This window comes from Rattus norvegicus, chromosome 12 (genome assembly GCF_021556685.1).
Source record: "Rattus norvegicus strain SHRSP/BbbUtx chromosome 12, alternate assembly SHRSP_T2T, whole genome shotgun sequence".
Classification (NCBI taxonomy): Eukaryota; Metazoa; Chordata; class Mammalia; order Rodentia; family Muridae; genus Rattus; species Rattus norvegicus.
In genome coordinates this window covers 46440485-46453717 of record NC_141545.1, presented here as the reverse complement: position 1 = coordinate 46453717, position 13233 = coordinate 46440485, and the positions used below count along the sequence as shown (strand labels likewise).

General features: G+C 46.6%; 1 protein-coding gene across 2 annotated transcripts in view; it reads left to right on the top strand.

The window, feature by feature from the left end:
* The window catches only part of Taok3 (TAO kinase 3), a 161217-nt gene that overhangs the window by 61232 nt on the left and 86752 nt on the right, over positions 1-13233 (top strand). The window contains exon 3 of one of the 2 annotated variants that reach the window (NM_001024254.3): positions 6791-6889. The exons of the other annotated variant lie outside the window; for it this stretch is intronic. The gene's annotated coding sequence lies outside the window, so the exon portion shown is untranslated. The remainder of the gene's footprint in view (positions 1-6790; positions 6890-13233) is intronic. 2 annotated transcript variants of the gene reach the window in all.

The following is a 13233-nucleotide window of genomic DNA, read 5'->3' as shown; positions in this document are numbered from 1 at the left end:
AGAGTGACAAAGGCCACCTGACGTCCTGCACTGCCCCCTGCATGCAAGCTGCCCAACACATGCACCTGTGCACACGTGTTTGAGGTATCGGAGGACAGGCTGTCTCAGGGTACAGAGAGCCGAGAGCCTCGCTCAGTGCTGCACACAGGTGACATTGAGTAGGCCTGCTGGGTGAAGGAATGAATTGTAATAATTCCAGCCAATGACCAAAAGCAGGCTTTAAAAAGGACTGGGGTTCTGTAAAAATTGGTGATAATGTATGTAGATGAATGTTAATCAGGTTTGAGGAACACTGGGTGCATTGTTATTACTGTATTTTGCAATCGCTTAAAGCATTTATCTTTTATGTTTGGTTCATATCATGTATTTGATAGCTAGATAGTTAAATATCATTAAGTCACACAGTTTGATCAAATCTGTTAGGCTTATTTGGAATTTCTAAGGCCAGGTGAGAACGCCATTTCTGTACTGGTCTTAATTTTTTAAAAAATTTTATTTATGTGAATGTGTCTGTGCAGCCCATGAGTGCAGTGCCCAGAAAGGCCAGAAGAGGGCATCAGATCCCAGAGAACTGGAGTGCGAGCCTTGACATGGGTACCAAAAACCAAGCCCAGGTCCTTTGCAGGGGCAGCATGTGGTCCTCTTCCCCTCTGACCCATCTCCCCAGCCCCCGGGACTTGATTTAAGACCCATATAGAGTAGTGTTTATTTTCTGAGCTAGATGTGGCATTGATCTCAAGTTTCTGGCGTTTCATCAAAAATAGCAGACAGTACACAGTTACTCAATATCCAAGTTGAGGGATCCAGGATGAAGGGATGGCCCAGTGGTTCCAGCACCCACACGGCAGTTCACGATCTGATCTTCTTCCGATCTCCACGGACAGTCGCTGCACACATGATACACAGACATACACACAAAACAAAAAATATGTAAAGTTATGAGCTCAAAGGAGCCTGGCTTCTCCCCTCTGTCTACCAGCACAATCACTCAGAACCACCAATAGTTTTGGTTTTCTTCTGCTTTTAAGACAGATGTAGACCTTAGTCTTACGGGGACACAAGGACTCTGTCATATAACGTCAGTTCACTTGGGAGTAGGCTAATGGTCATCTTTATTATGATAAATCAATAAACTGGGACACTTCTGCCACACGTGTGAGGCAGAGCTCAGGTGACTGCCGTGTCCCTTCCCAGCCCTCAAATGCTGTGACACATAAGCGCCCTGGGCTATCCGATCTTGGCCGTGTAAAAGTTAACTGTTGCCTAGCTTTTTTGTCTAAATGTAAGCGCCATAAAAGCAGCCTTCCTACCTCAGAGCCACAGCGAGTGGTGCGGACAGGGATAGCGGACAGGGGCAGCAGCCAGCAGACCAACTTTTCAGCACCATTCTTAGCTGATGATGCTTGTCAGGTCTGCATGTAGGTTGAGCGGTCAGCATGGGGGGGGGGGCATGGCAACCCACACTGCACTAACTCCAACATCGAAAGAGCCCCGACTCCTATTTGGACTTCAGGTTTTACTGCTGTCCAATAATTAACAAATGACTCAGCCCAGCCTCTGAGACCCCAGCCCGGCCTCTGAGACCCCAGCCCAGCCTCTGATGCCCCATTCTGCCCCCTGATGCCCCACTTTCCCTCGGATGCCTGACCCTCCGTCTAGGACCCAGGCCTCCAGTCTTCTAAAGCCCTGGCTCACCAGAGCAAGCAGTGAGTAACAGCTATTTTTAAGAGACAGCTTCAATATGGACCCTGAGTTGCTGGTCTCCCTCAGGGTCCTCTAGCCACATCCCCACGTTTTCCCTTACGCTGTGCTAATGAGGATCCCAGGACCTTGTATGCACTTGGCAAGTGCTTTGGCTGCCCAACCCCAAGCTCTCTCGGCATACATTTGTGTGAGAATTTTATGTTCTTTTTAAAATGTTTATTTTAAATTATTTATAAGGGTGCGTTATTTAATTATTAAATTGTTTATGTATCTGCATTGAATGTGTGTATGTGGAAGCCATGTGATCCTTGGAGCTAGAGTTAGAGCCAGTTGCGAACCTCCTGACATGGGCGCTGAAAAGCAAACCCAGGTCCTCTGCGGGAGTAGTACCTGCCCTTAACCATTGAGCCACCTCTCTGGCCCTCTACTCTTTTCTTAAAGGTGCCCCCCAATATCTCCACTCTGTGGGCTGAAGTACCGAGTGCAAGTATATACCAAGTGTTAGGAGATCCTCGGGAGACCACAGGACACAGGAACCCAATCTCGTGGGACACTAAAATTTTCTGGGTTGCCCTCCAAAACATAGCAACTTGAGTTGCATGGAAGTTTGACCTGGGCATGTGGCTCAGGGGAAGCTCTCTGGGCTGGGAAATGAGGAATTTTAGAGTTTAGTTTGGGGAAAATACCTCTCTGCAGGTTTGCGGTAACAGTTAAGTTCCTGAGACTCAGAATGTCCAAGGAACAAAGGAGGGGAGGGGAGGGGAAGGAGGAAGAGGAAGAGGAAGAGGAGAAGGGGGAGGAGATGAAGAGGAAGAGGAGAAGGAAGGTAGGTGCTGTGCCAGCATGAAGCTTTCTGCTCTTCCTCCCTTCCCTGATGCTGAAGTACTGTGGGGTTTCGGCTTCGCTGGCTCCTGGTTTGTCCAGGAAGTGGTCTGATTAAAATGGTGAAGCAGTAGAGTGCTTCAGGAGACCATTCCCCCACATTTTAAGAAGGGAGTCATAGAGACCCTGTGTGTCTAGTCTCCATTTCTGGGGTCACAGAGACTGTGAGTCTAGCCTCCACTTCTCTGCCTTTTCTTTTCCACGAGGTCTGAGCAAGTCCATGGCTCTCCCCGTTGTTGGAAGGTTTCCATCTCTGAGGGACAAGAGTAAACAGTGTTATTCCAGTTGCTGTCGCTGACGCGAGCTAAGCTAGCTGGATAGTTTGGTTGGTCCAAGGGCCCAAGACCTGAAAGGCAACATTCTTGGCACATTTCTCAGCCATTGCTGTCCACGTGACATTCACGGTCCCAGAGGCTGAGATGGGAAGACAATTTTATGCACGTCACTTTGGCAAATGCTCAGAGTGAAATCCTCTCAGGGTGAGATATCCCCAGTCGTGTTTGGAGAGGAGGGTGGGTCTGAATTCTCGTGCTTGGTTGGACGAGAGGAGACTGACACAGGGTTTCCTGGATCGCTGTTTACCGAGGCCAGAGAGCCCAGCTAGTCTAGCCCCGGGTACATGCTTCAGAGAGCCCAGCTAGTCTAGCCCCGGGTACATGCTTCAGAGAGCCCAGCTAGTCTAGCCCCGGGTACATGCTTCAGAGAGCCCAGCTAGTTTACCTCCTCCAGAGAAACAAAAGCAGACAGCCACTCAGAAATGTGGGCACCTATAGTCATAGGTTGCATTATTTACAGCAGCTGACAGGTAGACGCACCCCCACATGTCAGTCAGCTAAGCCGTTTTCAGGCAACCCGTGGTATGCTCTCATAGTGGAATGTTATTGTCCCAGACAGGAGATACCAATTCATGCTACATGCTGGCCTATACCACATGAAAGGAACCAGCCCCGAAAGAACACACGTTGTATGACACATGTTTTATGGGGCTGTTCTCGAGGACTGTCAGAATCAGGAAATGGAAGGAGACAAAAGCTAGGTAGTGTGTTTGCCCAGGATGGAGGGCGAGAGGGCGAAGGCCGCAGGTTTCTCCTGCTGTGAGAGTGATCGAAGGACCGTATTGCGGTGGGTGCACATCACCCGGGAAAACACTGAAACCCACTGAGCTTCCCACTTATGGAAGTAGATTAGATATGGGAGTTACAGTTCAATACAGCAGTTGTTTAAAGTGAGAACTTGGGGACACAGTTCAACTAAGAAATGGACTCAAACATGTGCCTCACTCCGGGGACATGCTGGATACTCCAGACTGTGTTTATCTGTTTATTTAGAGCTGAAGCAAAGAGTTAAAATTATAGACTGGGTCTAGGGAGGTGGTTCAGGCAGTAAAGGGCATGTGTGTACCTACAGAAAAGGCCAGGAGTGGTAGTGTGTGCGTGTAACCCCATTGTACTGGGAAGAAGGCAGGGGATCCATGGAGTTCACTGGCCAGCTGGCCATGCCTCATCCTTGAGCCCCAGGGTCAGTAAGAAACCCTGTCTCAACAGGTAGGTAGGTAGGTAGGTAGGTAGGTAGGTAGGTAGGTAGGTAGGTAGATAGATAGATAGATAGATAGATAGATAGATAGATAGATAGATTAGATTAGCTAGGTGATAGATAGAGATGATAGAGAGATAGATGATAGAGAGATAGATGATAGATAGATAGATGATAGATAGGGAGATAGATAGATGATAGAGAGATAGATGAGAGATAAATGATAGATAGGGAGATAGAGATAGATGATAGACACATACATACAGTTACATAGATACATACATACATATATATATACATAGATAAATAGATCAATGCATATTTACATATGTACATACATACATACATACATACATACATACATACATACATACATACATAGATGGGAAGTGATTGAGACCTGACAGTGACTTCTGACCTCTGCATGCATGTGCACACACATGTGCACACATTCACATTAGTTCATTCACTAGCTCGCACACAATGCCATTGGGAATATCTTAGTTCCTGGCGGCTGTCATCAGACCAGATTAGTAGGAGGGTATCATAGCCATGGAGTTCCCGATGGTTCAGTGACTAAGTGAAATCTGATACCAAAGCAGGCAGGTGCTAGCTAATGTAGAACAAGCCACAGAAAGGGTCAGAGGGAATAGCCGGGCGGTGCTGACCCAGGCCTTGAATCTCAGCAGCTCTCAAGAGGCAGAGGCAGGAGGATCTCTAAGTTTGAGGTCAGCCTGTTCTACACAGAGTTCCGGGTCACTGAGGGCTACACAGAGAAACTGCGTCTCAAAAAAAAAAAAAAAAAAAAAAAAAAAAAAAAACCAAATACAGAATCAGAGTGTTATCAGAATGGGAATCATGAATAACTGTGGCTCATGAGTGCAGGCTCAAGAGGAAACTTGGGATGTCTCGGGGAGTTGAGACATTGCTTCTAGTTGTTTACTTTAATTCCTGCAAGGCCCTGGGTCAGCCATGGTGGTTCACAACTTTAATCTTAGCACTCAGGATACAGAGACAGACAAATCTCTGCTAGTTTGAAGCCAGCCTGATCTGCATAGGGACCTCCAGGCCAGTTAGGACTACACAGTGAGACCCCTCCCCCCATGTCAATAAAGCAAAACCATACTCCAAGACTGGGGAGATGGCTCAGTGGGTAAAGCATTTCTCACACAAGTATGAGGACATGAATTCGAACCACCAGAACCAAGCACTGTAAAGCCTCGGTCTCCGGTGGTGGAGTGCTTATTGTGAGTGACTGGAACCGTCCTCTGAGACTGACCCTGAGCAGTCGGTAGGCAGTCTCTGAGGACAGTGTGATTGAGATGGCCTAGAAGAGTTTGAAGATGAGATTGTATGCTGGTGTCAGCCACATATCAAAAGTCCAGGCATGAAAAAGCAAATGTGGCCATTGAGAAAGGAAAGCCAGTTGCTACCAGGAGTTATGAATGCTGTGTGTAAGTCTTTGTGGCAGATCAGGATGCATGTGGAGGCCAGAGGACAACCGTGGGTGTCATTCCACACTGCTGACAACCTTGTTATTGAGTCCCTCACTGACTGAGGGCTCATCAGTTCAACTAGGCTGGCTGGCCAGCAACTCCCAGGCATCCACCTGCCTCCACCTCTTCCTCAGCAATAGCAGTAAAAACCTACCATCACATCCAGATTTATTCTGGTTTTTTGTTTGTTTGTTTGTTTTGTTTTTTTGTTTTTAATGCATGTACTAAGGCAGCGACGATCTCTCCATCCCCTGAGTTGAGAATTTTTTTAAAAAGTCTCTAATCTGTATCTACATTGGCCTCACAGTCATGTATAACTGCTTTAATAATTTAAAACTAATAGTTAACATGGAAATGTGGGAGATTGGTTACGGCGAGCCTGGAAAGGGAGGAGCTTGGAACAGTGCATCTCACAACTGTGGGAGAAGGAACTGAGGTCACTGAGAGTCGGTGACATTGATCACCATGTGCTGCCCGGTTAGTGTCACATACGGAGCATAGGGTTTCTTGTTCTTCTCTTCTCAGGTTTATTTATTTGTCATGTTTTTTCTTTTCTTTTCCTTTCTTTGAGATTTATTTCTTCTTATTTTATGTGTATTTGCATGTCTGTATGCTATGTGTGTGCAGTGCACATGGAGACCAGAAGAGGGCGTCATATCCCCTGAAGCTGGGGTAAGAGACGGCTTTGAGCTACTGCATGGGTGCTGGGAACCATTCTGGAGCCCTCTGGAAGGGCAAGGCACTCCTAATGGCTGAGCCATGTCTTATAGCAGCTGGTGGGTAGTTTAAGTTATGTGGAATGCCTACAGACCTGTGGCCCCCTCCTCGTCGATTTAGAGTCTACAGACGTGTTCATCTCCTGAGAATCCCAGAAGCCCACGGTGAATGTCGGATCTTACGTTTATCATCCGTGCATGACAATGAATGCCTCATATTATATTGTGAATATTCAATTATTTGTCAGTATTCAATACTGCACCATAAGTTGTTGCTTTGACTTTAGCAAGAGATAGAAGTCACATCAGGTTGCACAGTCGGGCCTCCTACTCCTGGGCCCCAGCTGTTCCCAGTCCCCACCCTGAAGAGTCGCTGGGACCACAACTGTGGGCCGCCATATTCAGCTCCTTTCCCCTCTCTGCTCCCCTGTAGTTATAGCTCTTACCCTCTGTCCACAGGCGCATCCTAAGTGCGGGAGACCGGGACTGTAAGTGAGGAGACACTGCTGCTACAATGCCCCTGAGCCGTGCTGTGGGGTTTGAGCCATGCATCCAAAGGTACCGTGCAAGGCTCCCTGACGCAGTTTCCTCCTGTAATACAGGAACAAGTTGTGTTTTCTGGGCTTTCTGTGTGAGATTTTACTACTCCGTAAGACTATAACAGGTGTATAAACACATAAGTAAGAAAGTGTAGTGCATAGCAGGGATGGAGAGGTGGCTGGGAGGTTAAGAACATGCACTGTTCTTGGAGAAGACCTGAGTTCTGGTCCCAGCACCCACATAGGACAGCTCCCGACCGCCCGTAACTTCAACTGCAGGAAGCTTGGTGCCCTCTTCTGGCCTCCACTGGCACCACACCCACACAGACAAACTCACACATAGACACACATGCACATACACAACTTACAAAATGAAATAAATGGTTTTAAAATGTTATATTATTAAAAGTGTGGGGTTTTCAGGCCTAAGGAGATGGCTCAGTTGACATATTGTTTGCATTACAAACATGAAGTCCTCACTTTGATTCCCCCAGAACATAAAAAGCCAGGTGTGGTAGCATGGACCTGTAACCCAGCACTGTGGAGATAGACGGAGGCTCCCTGGGGCTCACTAGGCAGCCAGCCTCGCCGAACTGAGGAGGTCTGGATTCAGCACGAAACTGTCTCAAAAAGTACGATGGAGAAGCAGTTGAGGAAAAGACCTTTGCTTCACCTCCTGCTTCTACATGTGCATACATAGCCGAGCACAAGCCCACCCACATGAACATGTATACACACACACACACACACACACACACACATACACATACACACACACACACACACACACACACACACACACACGCAAAATTTCTTTAGATTCTCCACATTCTCTGTCAGAAATCACCACAGAGTCACTTGTCGACAAGAAATAGCTTGCCGATATTCCTTTTCCAGGAAAACACACATGCACAGACACACATTTATACATACAGAGAGACTGCTCCATTTTTATTGTAGTTAGATTTCAGGTTATGAATTTTGTAGCTGGTTTCTCTATTAAAGTTTATGTCTGTATTGAAATATCTCAAATAGTAAACTCATATGGAGAAAAGGTCTGTTTGGCTCACAGTTTAGGGATCTCAGTCCACGATATGTGGCTCTTTTGATGAGGCAGGAGTGTGTGGCCAAGCCAAACTGTTCCCTCCGTCCCCAAGGAGCAAGAGAAAAATGAGAGAGAGCTGAAGTTCTGCAATGCTCATTGGAGCATGAACCATTGACCCAGAGGCCTCCCGAGGGGCTCGGCCCCTCCCAGGCTCCCCTGTGCCCCATAGCAGCAGCCCATGAGCCTTTGCCCCAGGTCAGATATATAAAAGAAGGACATTAAACATTACCTGAGATCCAGATCCTACTTCAGATACAACACAAGTGGCAAAGAGAGCCCTGCCTGTCCATCAAGGGGCCATGACTTCTGTCTCTACTGCATGCCTGTGTGTGTGTGTGTCAGCTCCACCTGCTGACTCAGCACATCTTATGCCAAAACCAAGAGAGAATGTGGTGCAGTGTGTGAGGCGAGGCAAGCCAGTTCCCAAAAGTGGGCGGGTAAACAACAGAGAGACCCATCCTCAAATGAGGTAGAAGGCAAGGAACTGTACCCACGGTGGTCCTCTGACTTCTACACGTGCTCTGTGGCTTGTGCACGTCCATACCCACACGCCAGTGCACACCCATTCTTCACCACACACACACACACACACACACACACACACTCATAAAATAAAAATAATTTTAATTTTTTAAGGAAAACCCTTGTATGAACCCCTAGAGAGCTTTGCCAGAAGCCCATATTTTATAGTAAAATACATAATTTTTTTTATTATTCAGCCAATTTGGTGAATGAAGTTAAGATGTCTTGTCTTTTTAATTTCTAATTCTCTGATTACTTGTGAAGTCACATATATTTCCTGTCCTCTGTGACCTCTGTGTCCAGATGACGACAGCCCCTCTGCTGCCCAGAGCCCTCCTTCCTGGCCCTTGTCACACATACCCATTGTCCATGCAACCGGCACTGATGAGCATGTAGATTGCTTTAAAGCAAGGCTGCTGAGACGGCTGGCGTACAGGGCTCTGCGTGGATTAGTCGTCTGTAGAAGAATGTCTACACCCCATGGAAGATTTGGGTTTTTAAGAAACTACCAAAATAAGTATTTTTCCTAAAGCATATACCATTTTATAACACACACACACACACACACACACACTCACACACGTATGCACACACAATCATATACATACACATACTCATGCACACACTCACACACACACTCACACACACACACATACGCACACACAATCACATACATACACATACTCATGCACACACTCACACACACACTCACATACAGACACACACATTCACACACACACACTTACACACATTCATACACACACAGACACACACATTTACACATGCACACACTCACACACAGAGACACACATTCACACACACACTTACACACATACACACACACTCACACACACAGACACACACATTTACACATGCACACACTCACACACAGACACACATACATATGCACACACTCATACACACACACACACACACACACACACACACACACACACACACACCCTGCATCATCTCTAGGCCCCAGCTGCTCCATCCTCATTATGCCTGGTCTGATGAGGTTTTCTGTGTTAGCCGCTTCAGTGAGTGTGAGGCGGCATCTCATGGGTCAGGTTGTGAGTCTCTGAGGAGTTACTGCTAAACTTCTCTCATTGGCCACTTAGACGTCTTCCTTGGTAAGAGGCTCACTCAAATCCTTCACCCATTTTTTTTAAATGAACTGCAGGGGCTGGAGAGATGCTTCAAAAGTTAAGAGCGCTGGCTGCCCTTGCAGAAGACCTGGGTCCTGGGTTCAGGTCCCAGCGGCCACATGCTTGCTCACAACCACCTGTAACTCTAGCTCCCGGGGATCCAACGCCCTCTTCTGGCCTCTTCAGGCACCATGCGTGACCATGGTACACAGACACACATACAGGCAAAGCACCCACGCACATAAAATAAAAAATAAAAATTGAATTGCTAGTGGGTTTTGAGAGGTCTTTATGATTTTGTTTTGCAGGTGAGGTATGTTTTTGCGCAGGTTTTTATGCGGTGTTGCCTGTCCCTGCATGCTGTCTTCAGAACAGCAGACATGTCCAATTTGGATGACGTCCAGTGTAGATTCCACTTTCTGGGGACCGCACCTTTGTCTCTGACCTGAGGGCAGTGCAGCCTTCATTTCTGTTTTGGGTGATGACACTTTTACTCTTTGCTGGGGCAGTAATGTAGACTGGATTTGTTTCTCCCTCATTTATGGGCTGGAGTTGCTGGTAAAGGCCAGGTGTTTATTTGTGAGGAAAATCTTATATTTCAGTTTTTAAAATATGCTGTTATATTTATTTATTCTATGTGTGTTTCTGCACCAGCATGCCTCAGGGCATGTGTGGGAGGTCAGAGGGCACCAGCATGCCTCAGGGCATGTGTGGGAGGTCAAAGGTCGACTTCATGAGTTGTTTCTCTTCCACCATGTGACTTGGAGGGATTGACCTCACATCTAATGGAAAGCACCCGTGTACACTGAGCCATCGCACCAGCCCAGATTTCAGTTATGTCACTGTCATATTCAGATAATTTCTTTCTTGGCCAAACAGCGATGATCTGTGTCTTCTGAAGTAGTCAACCATTTCTTCCAAGTCCTTTCTTTGTACAACGTTGTTCCTGGCTACCCGGGTGCCAGCAAAGTTGTGCAGGTGTCCTCTCTCTCCTTCCTGATTAGCAGTGTGTTTCTTCTGTCTTTTTTTTTTTTTAATTAACAAATCAGTTGGATGTGAGATTGATAAATTCTGTTCTTTCACTAAAAAACCTTCACTTTCATGGTTATTTTTCATTTTTTCTATCTTTTTTATTTCAGTGATGTTTCTCTGTTTTTATTTTCTTTTTCTAGTGACATAATGTTTTTAATTGCATTTTTAACTTACACTTTAAATGTTATCCCTTTTCCTGGTTATCCCTCCAGAAACCCACTATCCCACCCCCACCCCCCCCACCCCCATCCCGTTTCTATGAGGGTGCTCCCTCACCCACCCACCCACTCCCTCTCGCCTCCCCACCCTGACATCCCCCTACTCTGGGACATGGAGCCTTGACAGGACCAAGGGCCTCTCCTCCCATTGATGCCAGACAAGCCATCCTCTGCTACATATGCAACTGGAGCCATAGGTCCATTCCTGTGTTCTGTTGGGATGGTGGTTTCATCCCTGGGAGCTCTGGGTGGGGAGGGGTGTCTGGTTGATTGATACTGTATTCTTCTTATGGGGTTGCAAACCCCTTCAGCTACTTCAGTCCTTTCTCTAACTCCTCCACTGGGGACCCTGTTCTCAATGCACTGGTTGGCTACAAGCATCCACCTCTGTATTTGTCATGCTCTGGCAGAGCCTCTCAGGAGACAGCTATATGAGGCTCCTGTCAGCAAGCACTTCTTGGCACCCACAATATTATCTGGGTTTGGTGGCTGTGTGTATATGGGATGCATACCCAGTGGGGCAGTCTCTAGATGGTCTTTCAGTCTCTGCTCCACACTTTGTCTCCATATTTCCTCCTGTGAGTATTTTTGTTCCCCCTTCTAAGAAAGAATGAAACATCCACAGTTTGGTCTTCCTTCTTCTTGAGTTTCATGTGATTTGTAAATTGTATCTTGGATATTCCAAGCCTTTGGGCTAACATCCACTTATCAGTGAGTGCATACCATGTGTGTTCTTTTGTGACTGGGTTACCTCACTCAGGATGATATTTTCTAGTTCCATCCATTTGCCTATGAATTTCATGAAGTCATTGTTTTGATAGATGAGTAAGTACTCCATTGTGTAGATGTACCACATTATCTGTATCGATTCCTCTGTTGAAGGGCATCTGGGTTCTTTCCAGCTTCTGGCTATAATAAACAAGGCTGCTCTGAACGTAGTGGAGCACGTTTCTTTGTTATATGTTGAAGCATCTTTTGGGTATATGCCCAGGAGAGGTATATCTGGGTCCTCAGGTAGTGCAATGTCCAAATTTCTGAGGAACCTCCAGACTGATTTCCAGAATGGTTGTACCAGCTTGCAATCTCACCAGCAATGGAGGAGTGTTCCTCTTTCTCCACATCCTTGCCAGCATCTGCTGTCACCTGAGTTTTTGATCTTAGCCATTCTGACTGTCGTGAGGTAGAATCTCAGGGTTGTTTTGATTTCCATTTCCCTGATAACTAAGAAAGGATGTTGAACGTTGCTTTTAGGAGCTTGATGTTTCTCTTTTAATCTTCATTATTTCCTCTGCTCATTTACAAAAAAAAAAAAAGAAAAAGAAAAAAAGAAAAGAAAGTGACTTTAAGGAGAAAAACACATAGTGCAAGCTGAGGTCAGTGACCTAAGCGCTCTCCTTATTATCCCTGCCTTGTATTTCCCTGTAATCCAGGCAGAGTGATGTGGTTTCGATGCATCCTGCCTGCCTTTGCTTTCCCCTTTACATTGATTGCTTTTCTTTTGGGTCAGAATCCTCACTGTAGCCCAGGCTGGTGTCAAACTCACAATGCCCCCCACCCCCACCCTGCGTGTATGCCACCTCCTTTCCGGAGCTTGGCACTCAGGCCACAGGCCACTCCCCCTCCCCCCCGCCCCTCCCCTCCCCTCCCCTCCCCACCCAGCTGCTCGAATTCCCCCCCCCCCCCCCCCCCCCCGGAGCTGGGGACTGAACCCAGGGCCTTGCGCTTCTTAGGTAAGCGCTCTACCACTGAGCTAAATCCCCAGCCCTAGCTGCTTGCATTTTTAATCCACTCAAAGTGGGTTCTTTTGCCTCTCTTCATTTGCTCTTCAACCCATGGATTATTTTTCCAAGATTTTTTAAAATGTGTTTGGGTGTTTTGCCTGCTTGTGTACCTGGGTACCATGTCTGTGCCTGGTACTTACAGAGGTCAGGGGAGGGCATCAGATCCCCTTGGAACTGGAGTCACGAATGGGTGTAAGTTGTCATGTGGGTTCGGGAAACTGAAAAGAGGTCCTCTGGAAGAGCAGCCAGTGCTTTTAACCACCGAGCCATCTCTCCAGCCCCATAATTGTCTTTTAAAACTTACTTTAATAGAGTATATTTATTCTTTGACAGATTGAAACATATAAACAAGGCATCTTAACCTATGCACCCCCATTAAGTTAGCATTTAATGACATATTATAAGGCCCTGCTCAGAGGAACACAACACTTGGTATCATCATGTTCTCCATTGGATCCATACCATACATTATCAATATCATCAGTGCCCTACCTGTCAGTAGTAACCTGCTTTAAAGTGTGCTCATGGTAATAGTGAGTTCTGTTCACTCTGGAGCA